The following is a 26,313-nucleotide window of genomic DNA, read 5'->3' as shown; positions in this document are numbered from 1 at the left end:
ATACATCCTGGATATATCACATTACACACACAACCTTCCCTATACACACATATCAGGATCCAGGCATGAAGTGACTATTATCTATAGATTTACCTAAATGTGGAGTTTTATTTTTTTACCTGGGTTAAGATGTACGACACATGCCGTCTCCTCTCTCAGCTCCACTCCTTCTTCCGTAATAGGAGGCTGTATACATCCGGAGCTGAAGAAGAAACTGAAAGTAAATTTTGTCCTGTCAAAACCAGTACAAGGACTATAGGGGGAGGGGACTAGGAACCTGCAGAACAAGTCACTGACTATAGAGAGAGAACTGAGAGGAGACTCCAGGACAAGTCACTGACTATAGAGAGAACTGAGAGGAGACTCCAGGACAAGTCACTGACTATAGAGGAGAGAACTGAGACGAGACTCCAGCACAAGTCACTGACTATAGAGGAGAGAACTGAGAGGAGACTCCAGGACAAGTCACTGACTATAGAGGAGAGAACTGAGAGGAGACTCCAGGACAAGTCACTGACTATAGAGGAAAGAACTGAGAGGAGACTCCAGGACAAGTCACTGACTATAGAGGAGAGAACTGAGAGGAGACTCCAGGACAAGTCACTGACTATAGAGAGAACTGAGAGGAGAGTCCAGGACAAGTCACTGACTATAGAGAGAACTGAGAGGAGAGTCCAGGACAAGTCACTGACTATAGAGAGAACTGAGAGGAGACTCCAGGACAAGTCACTGACTATAGAGGAGAGAACTGAGACGAGACTCCAGCACAAGTCACTGACTATAGAGGAGAGAACTGAGAGGAGACTCCAGGACAAGTCACTGACTATAGAGGAGAGAACTAAGAGGAGACTCCAGGACAAGTCACTGACTATAGAGGAAAGAACTGAGAGGAGACTCCAGGACAAGTCACTGACTATAGAGGAGAGAACTGAGAGGAGACTCCAGGACAAGTCACTGACTATAGAGAGAACTGAGAGGAGAGTCCAGGACAAGTCACTGACTATAGAGGAGAGAACTGAGAGGAGACTCCAGGACAAGTCACTGACTATAGAGAGAACTGAGAGGAGACTCCAGGACAAGTCACTGACTATAGAGAGAGAACTGAGAGGAGACTACAGGACAAGTCACTGACTATAGAGAGAACAGAGAGGAGACTCCAGGACAAGTCACTGACTATAGAGAGAGAACTGAGAGGAGACTCCAGGACAAGTCACTGACTATAGAGAGAGAACTGAGAGGAGACTCCAGGACAAGTCACTGACTATAGAGGAGAGAACTGAGAGGGGACTCCAGGACAAGTCACTGACTATAGAGGAGAGAACTGAGAGGAGACTCCAGGACAAGTCACTGACTATAGAGGAGAAAACTGAGAGGAGACTCCAGGACAAGTCACTGACTATAGAGGAGAGAACTGATGGGAGACTCCAGGACAAGTCACTGACTATAGAGAGAGAACTAAGAGGAGACTCCAGGACAAGTCACTGACTATAGAGAGAACTGAGAGGAGACTCCAGGACAAGTCACTGACTATAGAGAGAACTGAGAGGATACTCCAGGACAAGTCACTGACTATAGAGAGAACTGAGAGCAGACTCCAGGACAAGTCACTGACTATAGAGAGAACTGAGAGGAGACTCCAGGACAAGTCACTGACTATAGAGAGAACTGAGAGGAGACTCCAGGACAAGTCACTGACTATAGAGAGGAGAGAACTGGGGGGAGACTCCAGGACAAGTCACTGACTATAGAGAGAACTGAGAGCAGACTCCAGGACAAGTCACTGACTATAGAGGAGAGAACTGAGAGGAGACTCCAGGACAAGTCACTGACTATAGAGGAGAGAACTGAGAGGAGACTCCAGGACAAGTCACTGACTATAGAGGAGAGAACTGAGAGGAGACTCCAGGACAAGTCACTGACTATAGAGGAGAGAACTGAGAGGAGACTCCAGGACAAGTCACTGACTATAGAGGAGAGAACTGAGAGGAGACTCCAGGACAAGTCACTGACTATAAAGAGAACTGAGAGGAGACTCCAGGACAAGTCACTGACTATAGAGGAGAGAACTGAGAGGAGACTACAGGACAAGTCACTGACTATAGAGAGAACTGAGAGGAGACTCAAGGACAAGTCACTGACTATAGAGAGAACTGAGAGCAGACTCCAGGACAAGTCACTGACTATAGAGAGAACTGAGAGGAGACTCCAGGACAAGTCACTGACTATAGAGAGTACTGAGAGGAGACTCCAGGACAAGTCACTGACTATAGAGAGAACTGAGAGGAGACTCCAGGACAAGTCACTGACTATAGAGGAGAGAACTGAGAGGAGACTACAGGACAAGTCACTGACTATAGAGAGTACTGAGAGGAGACTCCAGGACAAGTCACTGACTATAGAGAGAACTGAGAGGAGACTCCAGGACAAGTCACTGACTATAGAGGAGAGAACTGAGAGGAGACTCCAGGACAAGTCACTGACTATAGAGGAGAGAACTGAGAGGAGACTCCAGGACAAGTCACTGACTATAGAGAGAACTGAGAAGAGACTCCAGGACAAGTCACTGACTATAGAGGAGAGAACTGAGAGGAGACTCCAGGACAAGTCACTGACTATAGAGGAGAGAACTGAGAGGAGACTCCAGGACAAGTCACTGACTATAGAGAGAACTGAGAGGAGAGTCCAGGACAAGTCACTGACTATAGAGAGAACAGAGAGGAGACTCCAGGACAAGTCACTGACTATAGAGAGAGAACTGAGAGGAGACTCCAGGACAAGCCACTGACTATAGAGAGAGAACTGAGAGGATACTCCAGGACAAGTCACTGACTATAGAGGAGAGAACTGAGAGGAGACACCAGGACAAGTCACTGACTATAGAGAGAACTGAGAGGAGACTCCAGGACAAGTCACTGACTATAGAGGAGAGAACTGAGAGGAGACTCCAGGACAAGTCACTGACTATAGAGAGAACTGAGAGGAGACTCCAGGACAAGTCACTGACTATGGAGAGAACTGAGAGGAGACTCCAGGACAAGTCACTGACTATAGAGGAGAGAACTGAGAGGAGACTCCAGGACAAGTCACTGACTATAGAGGAGAGAACTGAGAGGAGACTCCAGGACAAGTCACTGACTATAGAGAGTACTGAGAGGAGACTCCAGGACAAGTCACTGACTATAGAGAGAACTGAGAGGAGACTCCAGGACAAGTCACTGACTATAGAGGAGAGAACTGAGAGGAGACTCCAGGACAAGTCACTGACTATAGAGGAGAGAACTGAGAGGAGACTCCAGGACAAGTCACTGACTATAGAGGAGAGAACTGAGAGGAGACTCCAGGACAAGTCACTGACTATAGAGGAGAGAACTGAGAGGAGACTCCAGGACAAGTCACTGACTATAGAGAGAACTGAGAAGAGACTCCAGGACAAGTCACTGACTATAGAGGAGAAAACTGAGAGGAGACTCCAGGACAAGTCACTGACTATAGAGGAGAAAACTGAGAGGAGACTCCAGGACAAGTCACTGACTATAGAGGAGAGAACTGAGAGGAGACTCCAGGACAAGTCACTGACTATAGAGAGAACTGAGAGGAGACTCCAGGACAAGTCCCTGACTATAGAGAGAACTGAGAAGAGACTCCAGGACAAGTCACTGACCATAGAGGAGAAAACTGAGAGGGGACTCCAGGACAAGTCCCTGACTATAGAGAGAACTGAGAAGAGACTCCAGGACAAGTCACTGACTATAGAGGAGAGAACTGAGAGGGGACTCCAGGACAAGTCACTGACTATAGAGGAGAGAACTGAGAGGAGACTCCAGGACAAGTCACTGACCATAGAGGAGAAAACTGAGAGAAGACTCCAGGACAAGTCACTGACTATAGAGGAGAGAACTGAGAGGAGACTCCAGGACAAGTCACTGACTATAGAGGAGAGAACTGAGAGGAGACTCCAGGACAAGTCACTGACTATAGAGGAGAGAACTGAGAGGAGACTCCAGGACAAGTCACTGACTATAGAGGAGAGAACTGAGAGGGGACTCCAGGACAAGTCACTGACTATAGAGGAGAGAACTGAGAGGAGACTCCAGGACAAGTCACTGACTATAGAGAGAACTGAGAGGAGACTCCAGGACAAGTCACTGACTATAGAGAGAACTGAGAGGAGACTCCAGGACAAGTCACTGACTATAGAGGAGAGAACTGAGAGGAGACTCCAGGACAAGTCACTGACTATAGAGAGAACTGAGATGAGAGTCCAGGACAAGTCACTGACTATAGAGAGAACTGAGAGGAGACTCCAGGACAAGTCACTGACTATAGAGGAGAGAACTGAGAGGAGACTCCAGGACAAGTCACTGACTATAGAGGAGAGAACTGAGAGGAGACTCCAGGACAAGTCACTGACTATAAGGGTGGGTTCACACTATGGAATTCTCGCGGACAATGTCCGCGGAATTACGTCAGCTGTCCGCCCACACATCTGGGTGCCTTTCCGCCGGCCCCATAGACACCATTCTATGGGCCGGCGTATTCCGCTATACGCTGAAAGAAGTGTCATGTCACTTCTTTCAGTGGATCGCGGAATACGCCGGCCCATAGAATGGTGTCTATGGAGCCGGCGGAAAAGCGCGTGCCCGTGCGGGTGGACAGCTGACGGAATTCCGTTGACATTGTCCGCGAGAATTCCGTAGTGTGAACCCGCCCTAAGTGTGTAAGCCGTGTACCGGGGCGGGCTCCCAAGGATACAGAAAAGTCATGAACCAGGTTAAACAAAACAGCACTTTACTGAAACATGCAAAGGTAATAAAGGTAATAACTCACATATACCAAAATGATATACAGGCTTAGGGTAGCTTCACACGTACCGTATCGCTGCTGATTTTTCGCAAGAATAAATTACGCACATAATACGCAGGTCAATTCATGCGTTTTTCTGCATCTAAAATCACAGGGGCGGATCTGCGATTTTCTTGCGAAAAATCAGCAGCGATACGGTATGTGTGAAGCTACCCTTAAAGGGGTTATCCAGCGCTACAAAAACATGACCACTTTCTTCTAGAGACAGCATGCCTCTTGTCTCCTGTTCAGGGGCAATTAAGCCGAGGTCCCTGTGCTAAACACCGTGCTCCCGGAAATATGTTGTATAAATACAAACATACTAAAATTTACCCGCTAGCAGGTCCGGATAGGCCGGACGCCATATACCTATTAATCCCCTAAATAATCAGTTTATATGTGGGGGTGGGTCTTTTGGGCATTTGCGGTGGAGCACAGCAGCTTACAATCTTATAAACTATTTACACTGTTATCAAACCACAAATAACAATATAAAAATACAAATGGCGGAGTATGCTGTGTGTTACAGGTAAAGGTAAAATGGCCGCTCCTGACTTCCCTCATCTGCTCTTTCTTCTTCCCTCAGGTCATATCTTTCAACTGTCAGGTTCGTCTCCCTTGACAACAGCCCAGCCCTAACAACACAGGCTGTGTACTGCAAAACAGCGACATCTTGTGGCCAAATGCAGAGTGTCAGTTTCAATCTGTATATTATATACAGTGGTGCCTTGGAGCATAATTCGTTCGGGACGGCGCTTGTAATCCCATAAGAAATCATAGAAATGCAGACAATTGGTTCCACACCCCAAAAATAATGATTTATTATTTTAATTAACAAGTAGAACAGATGAAACAAAATTCAGAAACAGCAGAATCTGTGATATTATAAGTTCCTGTCCAGTAATGGAGAGGAAGGGAAACACAAGGGCGGACAGAGACTGCAGGGAGCAGGAAGGAATGAGCAGGGCAGACTGATGTATTTAGTGCATTTTTTTTCATAATAGAAACCAATGGAAAGATGGATCAAAATGGATGCACACAAATGCATCAGTTTTTTACAAAATACGGATGAAAAAAAAGCTGTGTGAATCCAGCCTAAGGGATGTTCTGACTTTTGTTGCTGGGGGGGGGGGGGGGGGGAGAGGGGGGTGTTACTCTGAGGGCTGCACACCATATTACACTGTTATACACCAACTACTTTATATTGTATCACAGGTCATATCCTCAGTGTCCCATGAAAGATATAATTTTTTTTTTTTTAAATGTGAGGGGTGCCCTGTGCCTGTATCCAGTGGTGGATTATAATGTGGGCAGCGAGAGAGAGTCCCTGGAGACCTGCAGCAATGGGGGAACGCATGGCCGGGGAGGAGTGGATTAAAGCAACAACTTCCATTTTACCCCTCCTTTCTCCCACTTTAGCGTTGGGTGGTCCCACATGACGCTGCTCTGGTCTCTGGTCCACGGCCGCTTCCTGGTCTGTGAGACCGGAGACCGTGCAGAGTGTTTGGTTAAATCACCCTCCCCCCCACACACACACACATATCGCTGCCACCACTATCCTGCACTGTGGCTGGCTGGGTGCAGTAGTGCAGGATGCTATCACCCCTGGGTATAACACACACTCCATATCAATGAGCTGTCAGTCATACAGAGAGCAGGCAATGTCAGTCATACAGAGAGCAGGCAATGTCAGTCAGTCATACAGAGAGCAGGCAATGTCAGTCATACAGAGAGCAGGCAATGTCAGTCAGTCATACAGAGAGCAGGCAATGTCAGTCATACAGAGAGCAGGCAATGTCAGTCATACAGAGAGCAGGCAATGTCAGTCAGTCATACAGAGAGCAGGCAATGTCAGTCAGTCATACAGAGAGCAGGCAATGTCAGTCAGTCATACAGAGAGCAGGCAATGTCAGTCATACAGAGAGCAGGCAATGTCAGTCATACAGAGAGCAGGCAATGTCAGTCATACATCGAGCAGGCAATGTCAGTCAGTCATACATCGAGCAGGCAATGTCAGTCAGTCATACATCGAGCAGGCAATGTCAGTCAGTCATACATCGAGCAGGCAATGTCAGTCAGTCATACACAGAGCAGGCAATGTCAGTCATACAGAGAGCAGGCAATGTCAGTCAGTCATACAGAGAGCAGGCAATGTCAGCACACCGTCCTGTATAGCACACCGTCCTGTATAACGCATCGTCCTGTATAACGCACCGTCCTGTATAACGCACCGTCCTGTATAGCGCACCGTCCTGTATAGCGCACCGTCCTGTATAACGCACCGTCCTGTATAACGTCCTGCACTGTGGCTGGCTGGGTGCAGTAGTGCAGGATGCTATCACCCCTGGGTATAACACACACTCCATATCAATGAGCTGTCAGTCATACAGAGAGCAGGCAATGTCAGTCATACAGAGAGCAGGCAATGTCAGTCAGTCATACAGAGAGCAGGCAATGTCAGTCATACAGAGAGCAGGCAATGTCAGTCAGTCATACAGAGAGCAGGCAATGTCAGTCATACAGAGAGCAGGCAATGTCAGTCATACAGAGAGCAGGCAATGTCAGTCAGTCATACAGAGAGCAGGCAATGTCAGTCAGTCATACAGAGAGCAGGCAATGTCAGTCATACAGAGAGCAGGCAATGTCAGTCATACATCGAGCAGGCAATGTCAGTCAGTCATACACAGAGCAGGCAATGTCAGTCATACAGAGAGCAGGCAATGTCAGTCAGTCATACAGAGAGCAGGCAATGTCAGCACACCGTCCTGTATAGCACACCGTCCTGTATAACGCATCGTCCTGTATAACGCACCGTCCTGTATAACGCACCGTCCTGTATAGCGCACCGTCCTATATAGCGCACCGTCCTGTATAACGCACCGTCCTGTATAACGCACCGTCCTGTATAGCGCACCGTCCTGTATAGCGCACCGTCCTGTATAACGCACCGTCCTGTATAACGCACCGTCCTGTATAACGCATCGTCCTGTATAACGCACCGTCCTGTATAGCGCACCGTCCTGTATAGCACACACCGTCCTGTATAGCACACCGTCCTGAATAACGCACCGTCCTGTATAGCACACATCTTCCTGTATAGCACACACCGTCCTGTATAACGCACCGTCCTGTATAACGCACCGTCCTGTATAATGCACCGTCCTGTATAACGCACCGTCCTGTATAACGCACCGTCCTGTATAACGCAACGTCCTGTATAACGCACCGTCCTGTATAGCGCACCGTCCTGTATAGCGCACCGTCCTGTATAGCTCACCGTCCTGTTTAACGCACCGTCCTGTATAACGCACCGTCCTATAACGCACCGTCCTGTATTGGCACCGTCCTGTATAGCGCACCGTCCTGTATAGCGCACCGTCCTTTATAGCGCACCGTCCTGTATAGCGCACCGTCCTGTATAGCGCACCGTCCTGTATAACGCACCGTCCTGTATAGCGCACCATCCTGTATAACACACACCGTCCTGTATAACACACCCTCCTGTATAGCACACCGTCCTGTATAGCGCACCGTCCTGTATAACGCACCGTCCTGTATAACGCACCGCCCTGTATAACGCACCGTCCTGCATAACGCACCGTCCTGTATAGCGCACCGTCCTGTATAGCGCACCGTCCTGTATAGCGCACCGTCCTGTATAACGCACCGCCCTGTATAACGCACCGTCCTGCATAACGCACCGTCCTGTATAGCGCACCGTCCTGTATAACGCACCGTCCTGTATAGCGCACCGTCCTGCATAGCGCACCGTCCTGTATAACGCACCGTCCTGTATAGCGCACCGTCCTGTATAGCGCACCGTCCTGTATATCGCACCGTCCTGTATAACGCACCGTCCTGTATAACGCACCGTCCTGTATAACTCACCGTCCTGTATAACGCACCGTCCTGTATAGCGCACTGTCCTGTATAGCGCACCGTCCTGTATAACGCACCGTCCTGTATAGCGCACCGTCCTGTATAACGCACCGTCCTGTATAACGCACCGTCCTGTATAGCGCACCGTCCTGTATAGCGCACCGTCCTGTATAGCACACACCGTCCTGTATAACGCACCGTCCTGTATAGCGCACCGTCCTGTATAACGCACCGTCCTGTATAACGCACCGTCCTGTATAGCGCACCGTCCTGTATAACGCACCGTCCTGTATAACGCACCGTCCTGTATAGCGCACCGTCCTGTATAACGCACCGTCCTGTATAGCGCACCGTCCTGTATAGCGCACCGTCCTGTATAACGCACCGTCCTGTATAGCGCACCGTCCTGTATAGCGCACCGTCCTGTATAACGCACCGTCCTGTATAACGCACCGTCCTGTATAACTCACCGTCCTGTATAACGCACCGTCCTGTATAACGCACCGTCCTGTATAACGCACCGTCCTGTATAACGCACCGTCCTGTATAGCGCACCGTCCTGTATAACGCACCGTCCTGTATAGCGCACCGTCCTGCATAGCGCACCGTCCTGTATAGCGCACCGTCCTGTATAACGCACCGTCCTGTACAACGCACCGTCCTGTATAACACACGGTGGATACAGCTTATATGCTTGAGAATAAGAAGATTTGGTCTCCTTCCCTATAAAATCACGGCTAATAACAGGTATCCTGAGGAATTTAACTTTAAAGAGATTCTCCAAGATGAGCAACATACAGTCCAAACAATATCCAGCCTAGACCCCTCTCCCTGTATACCTATATACTCCCCGTATATCTATCTGTCCTCTATCAGCTTCTTCTGCCATGATACAGCTCTGCTACATCTATAGGCTAACATGCTAGAGGTGGAGCTGTAGTGTACATTGAGATAATACAGTATATAGACAGAAGCTCGGCACTTCCAAAGAATTTTTATGCTCAGGTGTGGAATAGACTAGCTGAACCTTACCCCAGGAATGGTGAGGAGAATTCTTGGTCACCCTATATTCCCTTATGGATGAATGGCCATCTGCCAGAACTATTTAGTCTTCCAGATTTCACCTTTTGGGCCCAGCGGGGACTTAAATATTTGGCTCAGTTATACCGAGAAGGTGTCTTCTCCACATTCGCAGACCTTAACCCCTTCGTGCTGCAGCTAGTTTGGGCCTTAATGACCAGGCTAATTTTTCAAAATCTGACCTGTCTCACTTTATGCGCTTATAGCTCAGTGATGCTTTAACGTATGCTAGCGATTCTGAGATTGTTTTTTCGTGACATATGGCACTTTATGTTAGTGGCAAAATTTGGTCACTACTTTGTGTGTTTTTTGTGAAAAACATCAAAATATCATGAAAAATGTAAAAAATTTGCATTTTATGAACTTTGAAATTCTCTGCTTCTAAAAAAAGAAAGTCCTAGCACATAAATTAGTTACTAAGTCACATTACCAATATGTCCTCTTTATTCTGGCATAATTTGGTAAACATATTTTACTTTTTTAGGGTGTTATGGGGCTTAGAAATTTATCAGCAAATTATCACATTTTCGTGAAACTGATTTTTTTAGGGACCAGTTCTTTTTTTAAATGGATTTAGAAGTCTGGTATCCTGAAAACCCCCATAAGTGACCCCATTTTGGAAACTACACACCTTAAAGAATTAATCTAGGGGTATAATGAGCATTTTAACCCTACAGGGGCTGGAGGAAAGTATTCACAATTAGGCAGTAAAAAAATAGAAAATTTAAATTTTCCAATAATATATACGTTTAGATTAAAGTTTCTCATTTTCAAAAGGAATATGAGAGAAAAATCACCCCAAAATTTGTAATGCAGGTTCTCTTGAGTACAACGGTACCCCATATGTGGGCGTAAACCACTGTATGGGCACACAGCGGGGCTCAGAAGGAAGGGAGCGCCAATTAGCTTTTCCAATGCAAATTTTGCTGAAGAAGTTTCTGAGCGCCAGGTGCGTTTGCAGAGCCCCTGTAGTGTCAGCAGAGAGAAAACCCCCCATAAGTCACCCCATTTTGGAAAGTGCACCCCTCAAAGAATTCATCTTGGTGTGTGGTGACCATTTTGACCCCACAGGTATTACAGGAAAGTATTCAAAAGAAGACAGTAAAAATGAAAAACTCAAATTCTTCCAATAATATGTTCGTTTAGTTAGAAATTTTTCAATTTCACGAGGAACAAGAGGAAAAAAGTACCCCAAAATCTGTAACGCAGGTTCTCCTGAGTACAATGGTACCCCATATGTGGGCGTAAACCACTGTATGGGCACACAGGAGGGCTCAGAAGGGAAGGAGCGCCAATTAGCTTTTTCAATGCAGATTTTGCTGCAGAAGTTTCAGAGCGACAGGTGGTTTGCAGTGCCCCTGTAGTGCCAGCGGAGTAAAATCTCCCAATAAGTCACTCCATTTTGGAAAGTGCACCCCTCAAAGTATTCATCTTGGTGTGTGGTGACCATTTTGACCCCACAGGTATTTGAGGAAAGTATTCAAAAGTAGACAGTAAAAATGAAAAACTCGAATTTTTCCAATAATATGTTCCTTTAGTTTGAAATTTCTCAATTTCACGAGGAACAGGAGAGAAATGTCACCCCAATATATGTAAAGCAGGTTCTCCTGAGTAGAACGGTACCCCATATGTGGGCATAAACCACTGCATGGGCACACAGCCGGGCTCAGAAGGAAGGGAGCGCCAATTAGCATTTTCAGTGCAGATTTTTCTGAAGAAGTTTCTGAGCGCCAGGTGCTTTTGCTGAGCCCCTGCAGTGTCAGCAGAATAGATTCCCCCCAAAAGTCACCACATTTTGGAAAGAGCACCCCTCAAAGAATTCATCTTGGGGTGTGGTGACCATTTTTACCCCACAGGTATTAGAGGAAAGTATTCAAAATTGGCCAGTAAAAATGAAAAACTCAAATTTTTCCAATAATATGTTGGTTTAGTTTGAAATTTCTCAATTTGACGAGGAACAGGAGAGAAAATGTACCCCAAAATCTGTAACTCAGGTTCTCCTAAGTAAAACGGTACCCCATATGTGGGCATAAACCACTGTATGGGCACACAGCAGGGAGCAAAACCGCAGCTAGTAACAGTTATTAGAATAGCGCAGTTACTAAAATAAAATTAAAAAAATGAGATTACAGGTAATGTGGGGTGGTTACGGGCAACCTGAGGTGGTTACAGGTAATCTGGGGTGGTTACGGACAATATGGGGTGGTCACGGGCAACCTGCTGTGGTTACGGCAACCTGGGGTGGTTACAGGCAATGTGGGGTGGTTACGGGCAACGTGGGGTGGTTATGGGCAGCGTGTGGTGGTCATGGGCAACCTGCTGTGGTTACGGCAACGTGGGGTGGTTACAGGCAACGTGAGCTGGTTACAGGCAACCTGGGCTGGTTACGGGCAACCTGCTGTGCTTACAGACAATCTGGGATGGTTACGGGAAACGTGGGGTGGTTACGGGCAACCTGCAGTGCTTACAGACAATCTGGGGTGGATGAGGGCAACATGGGGGGGTTACGGGCAACCTGCAGTGCTTACAGACAATCTGGGGTGGTTACGGGCAACGTGGGGTGGTTACGGGCAACCTGCTGTGCTTACTGACAATCTGGGGTGGTTACGGGCAACGTGGGGTGGTTACGGGCAATGTGGGGTGGTTACGGATAAACTGAAGTTCTTATAGGCAATCTGGGGTGGATACCTGTAATTGGGACGGGCCCCACACACTGCCCCAGCCCCTCAGCTACCTCCGGTAGCCGGGGGGATGGGGTGGGGGCCGTCCCGGCCCCGCAGCCTTATTCTCTGCTATCGCCGTAAAAAGCTGATGGCAGCAGAATAAGGACCCTTAGTGACCGCCGTAAAAAGCCGTATCTGCGGTCACTAAGGGGTTAAAGGGGTAGTTCACCAAAAAAAAATTTCTTTAAAATCAACTGCTGCCGTGAAGTGCCAGAGATTTGTAATTTACTTCTATTAAAAATCTCAAGCCTTCCAGTACTTATCAGCTGATGTATGCCCAACAGGAAGTTGTATTATTTCCAGTCTGGAGAGCAGGAGAGGTTTTCTATGGGGATTTGCTGCTGCTTTGGACAGTTCCTGACATGGACAGAGGAGGCAACAGAGATCACTGTGTCAGACATGAAAGAAAACACCACTTCCTGCTGGACACACAACAGCTGATAAGTACTGGAAGACTTAAGATTTTTTAATAGAAGTGAATTACAAATCTCTGGCACTTTATGGCACCAGTTGATTTGAAAGAAATTTTTTTTGGTGGACTACCCCTTTATCGTTGAGTATAATGATGATACCGGTTTCTGCAGAGGGCCCCTACGTATCACCCCTTCAATGGGGCCACAATCCAATATAATGGGTTCTCCCCCAAACTGTACTCTGCAAGCGTGCCTTAACTGAAAGTATCGGAATAAGGCAGACTGAGGGAGATTAAACCTTTGCTTCCGGAAGCCATCAGCTGGGAACAGCCTGCTCAACTGGGAGAGTCATCATCCCCTCAGCCTAAAGAAGGGGATTCCGAAAGGCCAATATCTCAGAATTCGGAGAAACTGCACGACGGAGGAAGCTTTCCAACAAGAAGCAAATCTGTTGAGACAAAGGTTCAGAGACCGAGGGTACCCAAATCGAATCCTGAAAGCAGCATATCAATACGCTAAAAATAAACCACGAGAAGAGCTACTAGTCCCCAGGAGGAAACAGGAACCCACCATTTCCACAGACACACGCATCATCGGCACTTTTGATACAGCAGCTCCTCAAATACGAAGCATTTTTGAGAAATTCTGGCCAATCCTCAAATCAGACCCTCTCACTGCAGAGTTGGTCTCCCCAAGACCACTCATCACTTACAGAAGAGGACGCAACTTAGGGGACCTTCTAACCCACAGCCATTACACTGCACCAGCCCCCGGACGTGTACCCCCGAGGAAGGGCACGTACAGATGTGGAACATGCAAAGCCTGCCAATACATCAAGGTGTCCAGCACCTTCAGCACCCACCAAGGAACACGCCCCTTCGATAACAAACATTTTGCTAATTGTAAGACTGCAGGGGTGATTTATCTGGCCATATGTTCATGCCCCAAATCCTATGTGGGTAAAACCAAACGCCAATTTCGGAAAAGAATACTGGAACACATAGGAGACATAAAAAACACAAGAGAAAAACCTCTAGCCCTACACATGAGATCATCCCACAAGGAGGATCCTTATGCTATCTCCTTTCAAATGATAGAGGTCATCCAGGCTGACGAGAGAGGCGGGGACCTGGACAATCGTCTATTCCGAAAAGAGACGGAATGGATATTCAAATTGAAGACATTGGAACCACTGGGCCTCAATGACCAGCCTCTCTTTACGAGTTTTATCTAAGACACATAATGAAAATCTTCTTTCTGAACCTACCCCGCTACTTGAACAATTGCCAAACCAATCTTGCCACTCCCTTTGCATGTATATCCTTTACTCACAGCAATTCATCCATTACCCTGCTGTGACTATCCCATTATATTTAAAGGACAACTCCCGCGGGACCCCAAAAAAAAAAAAAACACAGACACACACAGACACCATACTCACCATCTCTCCGGTGACGATCGCCACTCGATTCGCCCGCCGTCCGCCTCTCCGTCGCCGCCGTCCGCCATCCAGCGATGTCTCCGACTTCCGGGTCCAGGGGATGGAAAAGGCTGCCAGTGCGCTTGCGCACCGGCAGCCTTTTCATTGGCTAGAGCGCATCACATGGCTTCCAGCAAGCTCAGCCAATCAGGGCTGAGCAAGCTGGAAGCCATGTGATGCGCTCCAGCCAATGAAAAGGCTGCTGGTGCGCATGTGCACCAGCAGCCTTTTCATCCCCATTCACTTTGCATGAAGACGCCGAGGAGGAAGAAGACCCGGACCGCCCCTCGGCTCTGACGTCGTCGTCACCAGATGCCGCCCCGGAGAAGAGGACCGTGACGATCGTAATAGGTAATGTATACATTCTTTAACTTCCGGGGTGGGGGGTCGGGGGTCCGAAAGTGGGGGAAGGGGGCCAGGCCGGGTATTTAACCACATTACAAAGTTATATAACTTTGTAATGTGTGTTAAATGAGCAAAAAAAAATTTTTGTGGGAGTTGTCCTTTAATAGCATCCTGCAATTCATCCATTTGTCCACTAGATGTCAGCAGAATACGGCTACCAATACTTCAATGTGGAACATTATCTAACTTAAATCAAACTCTTATTTAAACCACCTCCCTTAGGTCTGTAGACAATGTAACTGATCTTCAGAACATTTCTCTGCTTAAACTATGGTCAACAAACCAACAGGAACGCATAAGACTACTTGCCCACAACATTGCCAGTACACTGGACACTAGGGGCTGTACTGCACATGTGCGGGGGATGACGTCATCACACAGGATCACATGCCTCCTCTCTAATGCGGTCATGTGACCGCCGCCATGTGTCTCCTTTACCCATATAAAGCAGCTCTCGGCAGCTGCACACCAGGCGCCTCAGGACAGGAAGCTGCCTCTGCGCAACTAGATGGAAGTTCACTGATTCTTTTTTACACCATTTCTCCCTCTGAGACCGTATCTCCATGTCTATCTCTTAACCTAAGTGTATCACCTTTTTAGGAAGGGACGCAGCATCTCTTTCCCTTGAGAATATAGCCCTGACGGCATGCCACACATCATTGACACGCTAAGACATTTCTAAATGTAAGTCCTATCAGTTTGTTCCTCATTTATTCTCTATGGAACACCAACCGCTTCTAAGACCATTTCCACACTAAGGTATACTTTTACCATCAACCAGAATTTGCTTGTGAGGGGTGCCCCATTACTGAGCACACTATAACTCCCCCCTCCTTTCCTCTTCTCTATTCAACATAGATGGTCCCCCAGACCACCAAAACCATAATACTTCCATGATACCTCCCTGATGAACCTCTGTACACCACCGAGGGGAAACACGTCGGAGTAACTGGAAGAAGTGGAAACTTGCTACCCACTCCTAATATCACAGGAATTGTAGAGAGCACATACGATGGCATATACGAATGTTGTGAGTCATTATTGCCGTGTACTGACCTGAGACACCATCTTAGTCTCCTAACTCCCCTTACTGCACCAATCGGTGCCTATTTTACTAAAGCCATCCATCTGACATATATACTTTCTTGACAGCCTACATACCTCTATATGACGAATCAGTGCAGGGCCAGATACCGTCTGGCGGAGGGACGCCTTACCCAGCGGTCCCTCAACTAGGTAGGGTATAACAGGTCCACCTTACCTGACAGCACCCTACCTTTTTTAATAACTCATTCACACCTCTATTGCACACTTATGGAATAATTGCACTTTCTATGTACTCTGCACTTTATGATCATCTAATAAAGTGGCTTTTTGTATAACATGCTGGGCTCACCACAATAGTCCTTTTTCCTTCACTATTTCTTAAAGGTATTTTTGACCATTCCTCTTAACAAAACAATTCCAGTTCAGTTAAGTTTGATGGTCGCCGAGCATGGACAGCCCACTTCAAATGATCCCACAGATGTTCAATGATATTCAGGTCTGAGGACTGGGATGGCTATTGTAGAACATTGTAATTGTTCCTCTGCATGACTGCCTGAGTATATTTGGAGCGGTGTTTTGGATCATTGTCTTGCTGAAATATCCATCCCCGGCGTAACCTTAACTACGTCACTGATTCTTGAACATTATTCTCAAGAATCTGCTGATACTGAGTGGAATCCATGCGACCCTCAACTTTAACAAGATTCCCGGTGCCAGCATTGGCCACACAGCCCCAAAGCATGATGGAACCTCCACCAAATTTTACAGTGGGTAGTAAGTGTTTTTCTTAGAATGTTGTGTTTTTTTGACCCATTGCATAAGGCCTTCTTGTATGACCAAACAACTCAATCTTTGTTTCATCAGTCCACAGGACCTTCTTCCAAAATGAAACTGGCTTGTCCAAATGTGCTTTTGCATCCCTCAGGTGACTCTGTGTGTGGCGTGCTTGCATCCCTCAGGTGACTCTGTGTGTGGCGTGCTTGCATCCCTCAGGTGACTGTGTGTGTGGCGTGCTTGCATCCCTCAGGTGACTGTGTGTGGCGTGCTTGCATCCCTCAGGTGACTCTGTGTGTGGCGTACTTGCATCCCTCAGGTGACTCTGTGTGTGGCGAGCTTGCATACCTCAGGTGACTCTGTGTGTGGCGTGCTTGCATACCTCAGGTGACTCTGTGTGTGGCGTACTTGCATCCCTCAGGTGACTCTGTGTGTGGCGTGCTTGCATCCCTCAGGTGACTCTGTGTGTGGCGTGCTTGCATCCCTCAGGTGACTCTGTGTGTGGCGTGCTTGCATCCCTCAGGTGACTCTGTGTGTGGCGTGCTTGCAGAAACGGCTTCTTTCGCATCACTCTCCCATACAGCTTCTCCTTGTGGAAAGTGCGCTGTATTGTTGACCGATGCACAGTGACACCATCTGCAGCAGGATGATGCTGCCGGTCTTTGGAGGTGCTCTGTGGATTGTCCTTGGCTGTTCTCACCATTCCTCTTCTCTGCCTTTCTGATATTTTTCTTGGCCTGCCACTTCTGGGCTTAACAAGAACTGTCCCTGTGGTCTTCCATTCCCTTACTATGTTCCTCACAGTGGAAACTGACAGGTTAAATCTCTGAGACAACTTTTTGTATCCTGCCCCTGAACAACTATGTTGAACAATCTTTGTTTTCAGATCCTTTGAGAGTTGTTTTGAGGAGCCCATGGTGTCACTCTTCAGAGAAGATTCAAATAGGAGAACAACGTGCAGCTGGCCACCTTAAATACCTGTTCTCATGATTGGATACACCTGGCTATGAAGTTCAAAGCTCAATGAGGTGACCAAACCAATTTAGTGCTTCAGTAAGTCAGTAAAAAGTAGTTAGGAGGATTCAAATCAAGAAAATGATAAGGGTGCCCATCCCTTTGCACCTGTCAAATTGTGTTTGAATGCATATTGTACATTTTCTGTTAGTACAATAAACATATTACTGTGTCCATCACTTATTAGATATATCAAATTGAAATAGCTGTTGCAAAAACTTACATTTTGATAACTAAAAATGATTAAGATTAATAGGGGTGCCCAAACTTTTTCATATGACTGTATTACCAACCAAAAAGGAATTGTTGGGATAGAATAAAGCCTTGGATGACTTACTATTGAGGAGTTGTAACTGAGCATTTCTCCTCAACCTGTCTTTCTTTGTCAAGTCTCTGATGATTTCCTCATTGTATTTTCGGAGCACTGTGTACGCCGTATACTTCCATGTATCCTACCAGTGTCTGATAATATCACATAGTTCTCTCATCTTCTCCTGGGACGTTCTCATCTTCATCAGTCCCTTGAACTGTTCCTGAGTCAACAGCTTCTGGTTCTAGAGATAACATAGAGCTGGATCTACATCTGTTATCCTTCTAGGGAGATCTGATCGGTGATCGTCTATAAAGTTCACCCTGTCTGGAGAGTGAGAGGAGAATGAGACATCATTACATGTCTGCGGATGTCTCTAGCATTTTACTTACTATTTCTTTAGAGTTCCGCAATTATCACAGTGAGAAATGAATCTTATTATTATCATTATCCTGCTGAAAGTAGCCATCAGATGTTGGGTACATTGTGGTCATAAAGGGATGGATATGGTCAGCAACAATACTCAGGTAGGCTGTGGCGTTGCAACGATGCTCAATTGGTACCAAGGGGTCCAAAGAGTGCCAAGAAAATATTCCCAACACCATGACACCACCACCACCAGCCTGAACCGTTGATACAAGGCAGGATGGATCCATGCTTTCATGTTGTTGACGTCAAATTCTGACCCTACCAGAAATCGAGACTCATCACCAGGCAACGTTTTTCCAATCTTCTACTGTCCAATTTCGATGAGCTTGTGCAAATTGTAGCCTCAGTTTCCTGTTCTTAGCTGAAAGGAGTGGCACCCGGTGTGGTCTTCTGCTGCTGTAGCCCATCTGCCTCAAAGTTCTACGTACTGTGCGTTCAGAGACGCTCTTCTGCCTACCTTGGTTGTAATGGTTGGCTATTTGAGTCACTGTTGCCTTTCTATCAGCTCGAACCAGTCTGCCCATTCTCCTCTGACCTCTGGCATCAACAAGGCATTTCCGCCCACAGAACTGCCGCTCACTGGATGTTTTTTCTTTTTCGGACCATTCTATGTAAACCCTAGAGATGGAAAATCCCAGTAGATCAGCAGTTTCTGAAATACTCAGACCAGCCCTTCTGGCACCAACAACCATGCCACATTCAAAGGCCTCAAATCACCTTTCTTCCCCATACTGATGCTCGGTTTGAACTGCAGGAGATTGTCTTGACCATGTCTACATGCCTAAATGCACTGAGTTGCCGCCATGTGATTGGCTGATTAGAAATTAAGTGGTAACGTGCAGTTGGACAGGTGTACCTAATAAAGTGGCCAGTGAGTGTAGATTAAACTCTTATTCCATCTTAACTCGCTGCCATTTCCCCTGGGCTCTGTTCGGCATAGTGGCTAAGGCCATAACAGTTTTGCTCGGGCAGAGTTCAGGTATGACCACAGAGGCACTGCCGCCGTGCCTGCACACTCAGGCAGCATGACTGTAACACAAAGCCAGGATCCTGCTACAATTATCAGGATTGGTGATGAGTCCAAAACAGACAGATTACCCCTTTAGAGACTGTAGCATCATTAGCGACTGTGGCATCTTTGGGTTTTGACAGTGAGGGGGAGCTCCCTCTGTCACCAACCAAGCGGCTCTGCTACAATGAAGCAGCAGAACTCTGCCAGTATAACATAGCCGGGAGCCTTCTGTAACTGCAGGGGATGGACATGAGTCTGATCCCAACTGATTAAACCCTAAGATGTCATCGTCAGTACCAACCCTTTGACACCCCATGAAGGCAACCAGGGGACATAGATGTATGCCATTTTAGAAACCATGAATGAACTTTTTGGCCTCTACCCATTCTACCATCATGTCTGGTGGAAACAAGGCACTGCCTATCACCTGCCCCATACCATCCCTACAGTGAGGAGGAGACCGGGCACTGCCCATCACCTGCCCCATACCATCCCTACAGTGAGGAGGAGACCGAGCACTGCCCATCACCTGCCCCCATACTATCTCTACAGTGAGGAGGAGACCCCTGCCCATCACCTGCCCCATACCATCCCTACAGTGAGGAGGAGACCGGGCACTGCCTATCACCTGCCCCATACCATCCCTACAGTGAGGAGGAGACCGGGCACTGCCCATCAGCTGCCCCATACCATCCCTACAGTGAGGAGGAGACCGAGCACTGCCCATCACCTGCCCCCATACTATCTCTACAGTGAGGAGGAGACCCCTGCCCATCACCTGCCCCATACCATCCCTACAGTGAGGAGGAGACCGGGCACTGCCATCACCTGCCCCATACCATCCCTACAGTGAGGAAGAGACCGGGCACTGCCAATCACCTGCCCCCATACCATCCCTACAGTGAGAAGGAGACTGGGCACTGCCCATCACCTGCCCCCATACCATCCCTACAGTGAGGAGGAGACAGACACTGCCCATCACCTGCCCCATACCATCCCTACAGTGAGGAGGAGACCAGGCACTGCCCATCACCTGCCCCATACCATCCCCACAGTGAGGAGGAGACCGGGCACTGCCATCACCTGCCCCATACCATCCCCACAGTGAGGAGGAGACCGAGCACTGCCCATCACCTGCCCCCATACTATCTCTACAGTGAGGAAGAGACCGGGCACTGCCCATTGCCTGCCCCATACCATCCCTACAGTGAGGAAGAGACCGGGCACTGCCAATCACCTGCCCCCATACCATCCCTACAGTGAGAATGAGACTGGGCACTGCCCATCACCTGCCCCCATACCATCCCTACAGTGAGGAGGAGACAGACACTGCCCATCACCTGCCCCATACCATCCCTACAGTGAGGAGCCCGGGCACTGCCCATCACCTGCCCCATACCATTCCTACAGTGAGGAGGAGACCAGGCACTGCCCATCACCTGCCCCATACCATCCCTACAGTGAGGAGGAGACCAGGCACTGCCCATCACCTGCCCCATACTATCCCTACAGTGAGGAGACCGGGCACTGCCCATCACCGAGGAGAAGACTGGGCACTGCCCATCACCTGCCCCATACTATCTCTACAGTGAGGAGAAGACCGAGCACTGCCCATCACCTGCCCCATACCATCCCTACAGTGAGGAGGAGACCGGGCAATGCCCATCACCTGCCCCATGGCATCCCTACAGTGAGGACGAGACCTCTGCCCATCACCTGCTCCATACATCCCTACAGTGAGGAGGAGACCGGGCACTGCCCATCACCTGTCCCCATACCATCCCTACAGTGAGGAGGAGACTGGGCACTGCCATCACCTGCCCCATACCATCCCTACAGTGAGGATGAGACCGGGCACTGCCCATCACCTGCCCCCATACCATCCCTACAGTGAGAAGGAGACTGGGCACTGCCCATCACCTGCCCCATACCATCCCTACAGTGAGGAGGAGACAGACACTGCCCATCACCTGCCCCATACCATCCCTACAGTGAGGAGGAGACCAGGCACTGCCCATCACCTGCCCCCATACCATCCCTACAGTGAGGAGACCAGGCACTGCCCATCACCTGCCCCCATACCATCCCTACAGTGAGGAGACCAGGCACTGCCCATCACCTGCCCCCATACCATCCCTACAGTGAGGAGGAGACAGACACTGCCCATCACCTGCCCCATACCATCCCTACAGTGAGGAGGAGACCAGGCACTGCCCATCACCTGCCCCCATACCATCCCTACAGTGAGGAGGAGACAGACACTGCCATCACCTGCCCCATACCATCCCTACAGTGAGGATGAGACCGGGCACTGCCCATCACCTGCCCCATACCATCCCTACAGTGAGGAGGAGACCAGGCACTGCCCATCACCTGCCCCATACTATCCCTACAGTGAGGAGACCGGGCACTGCCCATCACCTGCCCCATACCATTCCTACAGTGAGGAGAAGACCTGGCACTGCCCATCACCTGCCCCATACTATCTCTACAGTGAGGAGGAGACCGAGCACTGCCCATCACCTGCCCCATACCATCCCTACAGTGAGGAGGAGACCGGGCACTGCCCATCACCTGCCCCATACCATCCCTACAGTGAGGAGGAGAACAGGCACTGCCCATCACCTGCCCCATACCATCCCTACAGTAAGGAGGAGACCGGACACTGCCCATCACCTGCCCCATACCATCCCTACAGTGAGGAGGAGAACAGGCACTGCCCATCACCTGCCCCATACCATCCCTACAGTAAGGAGGAGACCGGGCACTGCCCATCACCTGCCCCATACCATCCTTACAGTGAGGAGGAGACCGGGCACTGCCAATCACCTGCCCCATACTATCCCTACAGTGAGGAGACCGGGCACTGCCCATCACCGAGGAGAAGACCGGGCACTGCCCATCACCTGCCCCATACCATCCCTACAGTAAGGAGGAGACCGGACACTGCCCATCACCTGCCCCATACCATCCCTACAGTGAGGAGGAGACCGGGCACTGCCCATCACCTGCCCCATACCATCCCTACAGTGAGGAGGAGACCGGGCACTGCCCATTGCCTGCCCCCATACCATTGCTACAGTGAAGCCTGGTGGGAGCAGCAGCATCCTGTGGGGGACAGGAACACTGGTCAGGGGTGAGGGAAAACTAAACAGAGAAAAGTGCAGAGATATTCTCAATGTAAACCTCACCTAGAGCTCTCTGGTAGAAACTTCTTCCAAGAAGTAAATAACCCCAAGCACACAACCAGGACAACACAGGAGCAGCTTAGGGACAGCCCTGAATGTCCGTGAGTGGGCCGGCCAGAGCCCTGAACCTAATGGGACTTCTCTGGAGACCTGACAATGAGAAAAAGGATCTGCAGAGAATAATGGCCGAGATCCAGGTGTAAACCTTGTGGCTACATAGCCAAGAAGACTGGAGAAGGAATCGCTGCCAAAAGAGCATCAACTAAGGGTGAGGAACCGCTCTGAATACTGATGGTGACCAGGTCTGGAGATTTTCCAAATGCACTGTACTGTATGAATAATGATTATATATTACATATTGTGTACTCTGCTGCCGCCTCATGGTTATTTTAGAAGATGGCTGGAGCAGACCATGTGTCATGAAAATTATTGGAAAAATACAGGTCATTTGGAAAACATTTTCATAGGTGACACACCATTAACTAACCCATTGTCTATACGATCATTATGGTGAAGTGTCATCCATCAGATTATACTGAGACACTACTATATACTATATCCTCTTACCTGTATACATTGCTGTGCCCAGTCTATGTCCCGAAGTGTCCACTGTGAATATAAAACCAGGAAAGTTACATGTTACTCTGTAAAGTAAATTATTGTATATGTGTCATAGACGACAGATAAGGAAATGAGGATAAAGAAGAATATATGAGACCCTTGATGCCATGTTTAGTGAGAGCACCTACTGTATGCATCTGTTGTTCTAGATACGAGCAGGGGCGTAACTCCCACTGCAGCAGCCATAGCAGCAGCTACGGGGCCCACCACATCAGGGGGCCCATCCCTGCAATACACTGAGCCTTCTGAGCTGTCAGCATACTTCAGAGGGAGATGCCTTCCATGGGGGACACTATGTACTGGTGGGGAGTATAATAGGGGAGATGCCTATTCCAGGGGACACCATGCATGGGGCATAAGAGGTGAGATGCCTACCATGGGGGTCACTTGGGGAGATGACTACCCTAGGGATCACTATCTACTGGAGGGATACCAGGGGAGATGCCTAACATATGCTATTTACTGGGTAGAGGGCTAACAAACAGGGGGATTACCTACAGTGGGATGGGGGACAGATCAAAAGTTTGCTATGGGGCCCTCGATACAAGTACTTAACTGGACTTATAAAAATAGCAAATGACTATGTATGCCCTGACAATACCATTTACAAGTATTTGGAAATCAGGAGTCCAGGACCCACTCTTTGGCTGTTCCAGACCATGCACATATGCCACCGGCCAAAGACCTTGGACAGTACCTGGACTTGTCTCTGCCTTTTTCCTCTGTGACTCCCATTGGCCTCTCTCGGCACACTGGGCCACTCACTACCTGTGCCTGGACTACTCTCAGAGGTCTCTACTAGGTAACACCCTACAGCAAACACCAGGAGAGGAGTGGCACAAAGCCAAACTGGTTAGGTGGCACAGAAGTTGCCCATAACAGGTGTACTGTGCACGGGGTACCCATATAGATAAATCACCTCTTCCCGCTTACATATACTCATTCATTGTGATTGTTTAACATTTTAGAAATAGTTATAGAGTTCTCTTTCTTTCACTGAAATCCCATATTCTTCTCTATAGATCATTATTATATATGTGATAACTATTCTCCATAATATAAGTATCAGATACAGATGATCCCTTCTTACCTGTCCTCAGGTTATATATGTGATATATTCTCCATAATATAAGTATCAGATACAGATGATCCCTTCTTACCTGTCCTCAGGTTATATATGTGATATATTCTCCATAATATAAGTATCAGATACAGATGATCCCTTCTTACCTGTCCTCAGGTTATATATGCGATATATTCTCCATAATATAAGTATCAGATACAGATGATCCCTTCTTACCTGTCCTCAGGTTATATATGTGATATATTCTCCATAATATAGGTATCAGATACAGATGATCCCTTCTTACCTGTCCTCATATTATATATGTGATATATTCTCCATAATATAAGTATCAGATACAGATGATCCCTCCTTACCTGTCCTCAGGTTATATATAGGAAATATTCTCCATAATATAAGTATCAGATACAGATGATCCCTTCTTACCTGTCCTCAGGTTATATATGTGATATATTCTCCATAATATAAGTATCAGATACAGACGATCCCTTCTTACCTGTCCTCAGGTTATATATATGTAATATATTCTCCATAATATAAGTATCAGATACAGATGATCCCTTCTTACCTGTCCTCAGGTTATATATGTGATATATTCTCCATAATATAAGTATCAGATACAGATGATCCCTTCTTACCTGTCCTCAGGTTATATATGTGATATATTCTCCATAATATAAGTATCAGATACAGATGATCCCTTCTTACCTGTCCTCAGGTTATATATGTGATATATTCTCCATAATATAAGTATCAGATACAGATGATCCCTTCTTACCTGTCCTCAGGTCATGCTGGAGTTCCTCCCGGACTTTCTTCTCCCCTATCTCCTCTAGAACAGCCAGGGTCACCTCAGCCCCATAAGAATAGTTATAGTAATCATTGATCAGACCGGCCACATGTTCTGGATCTTTCCCGATCAGCTCATACTTTGGAATAATTTTATATTGTTCTCTTACTTGACAACCACTCAGTTTCTCTATGAATCTCTGGAATCCCGACTTCTTTAGTTTCCTTAGAGCCGTCACCAGGACCTCCAGTAATGTCTTCCCCATCCTTATAGCAGAGATGGGAGGTTTCTGGTGTAGAATCTGTGCAATCTCTTCTTCATCTGAGAAAAACAGAACAGTAATTGTAAAAAAAACAAACCAAAACATACAGGTTTCCTATTGTACGGCAGAATATTGATTTTGTTTTCAATAATTTAAAAAACAACAACACATGATATGATAATTGGTCAAACAGATGTAAACAGGACAATAGTCATATAGGTATCTGCCCCATAGAAGAATCCTATACAGAAAGGGACGAGCTATAATTGTGCAATATCCCAGAACCCATTTGGAGGTGGGGCGATGAAGCCGCGTTGATGGCGAAATGCGTGGAGAGCTTTCCCCACCTGACCCTATATTGCAAACCCATACATGTGTAGTGTCCTGGTACGGGTGGTTTTCTAAGTTTTATGTCACCTGGGGAAAGGTAACTGTTCCTGCCGCAGTAGACAACTGGACCCTTGTCAAGAACCAAAGAGACAGACAGATTTTCTTCTATGAGAGACTCTTTACACAAGAGGTACTGCTAAACCCACAGGTGGGGTAACCGTCCACAGCGTTAACCTTATCTACGCCTGGGTTTCTTCTTCACTAGTCAGGACAGTCTACAAAAGTCAAGAAATTGATCCCCAGTAGGACAAAGAACCTAAGCCGACGTATTCTACTGATCTTTGCTCGACTACCTTGCAAGGTCTTGTAGAGTAAGCTTCACCCAGTTTTATAGGTCTATAACTCTTACTACTTTGTTTGGTGACTGGTCCCCTGAAATGGTCGGTGACCTGCCGGGTTGTGATGGGTTCCTTGGGCTCTTGTCACAGTGGTCCGGAGTGGGAAGACAACCCACCCGGACTGTCGGTACCGCCACCCACAGAAAGGGGAGAGTAATCCATGGAAGGTGTAGCCGGTATGTGTAGGTGCTGACGCAATGATCACTGAGTACCAGTAGAATAAATAAAATGG

General features: G+C 47.8%; 1 protein-coding gene across 6 annotated transcripts in view; it reads right to left on the bottom strand.

The window, feature by feature from the left end:
* LOC138770541 (uncharacterized) overlaps positions 1 to 25,374 on the bottom strand; it is a 139,814-nt gene extending 114,440 nt beyond the window's left edge. The window contains exons 1-3 of one of the 6 annotated variants that reach the window (XM_069949657.1): positions 25,080 to 25,374; positions 23,164 to 23,205; positions 120 to 202 (exon numbers count right to left, since the gene is read on the bottom strand). The gene's annotated coding sequence lies outside the window, so the exon portion shown is untranslated. Of the gene's footprint in view, positions 1 to 119; positions 203 to 5,369; positions 5,435 to 14,378; positions 14,428 to 23,163; positions 23,206 to 25,079 lie in introns of those variants that run through there. The other 5 variants (XM_069949655.1, XM_069949642.1, XM_069949650.1 and 2 more) reach the window with 5 other exon arrangements.
* Between the last annotated feature and the right edge of the window lie 939 nt (positions 25,375 to 26,313).

Source organism: Dendropsophus ebraccatus, chromosome 1, assembly GCF_027789765.1.
Source record: "Dendropsophus ebraccatus isolate aDenEbr1 chromosome 1, aDenEbr1.pat, whole genome shotgun sequence".
NCBI classification, from domain to species: domain Eukaryota; kingdom Metazoa; phylum Chordata; class Amphibia; order Anura; family Hylidae; genus Dendropsophus; species Dendropsophus ebraccatus.
Note: the sequence above shows the minus strand (reverse complement) of the source record. Positions and strands in the feature narration are given on the sequence as shown.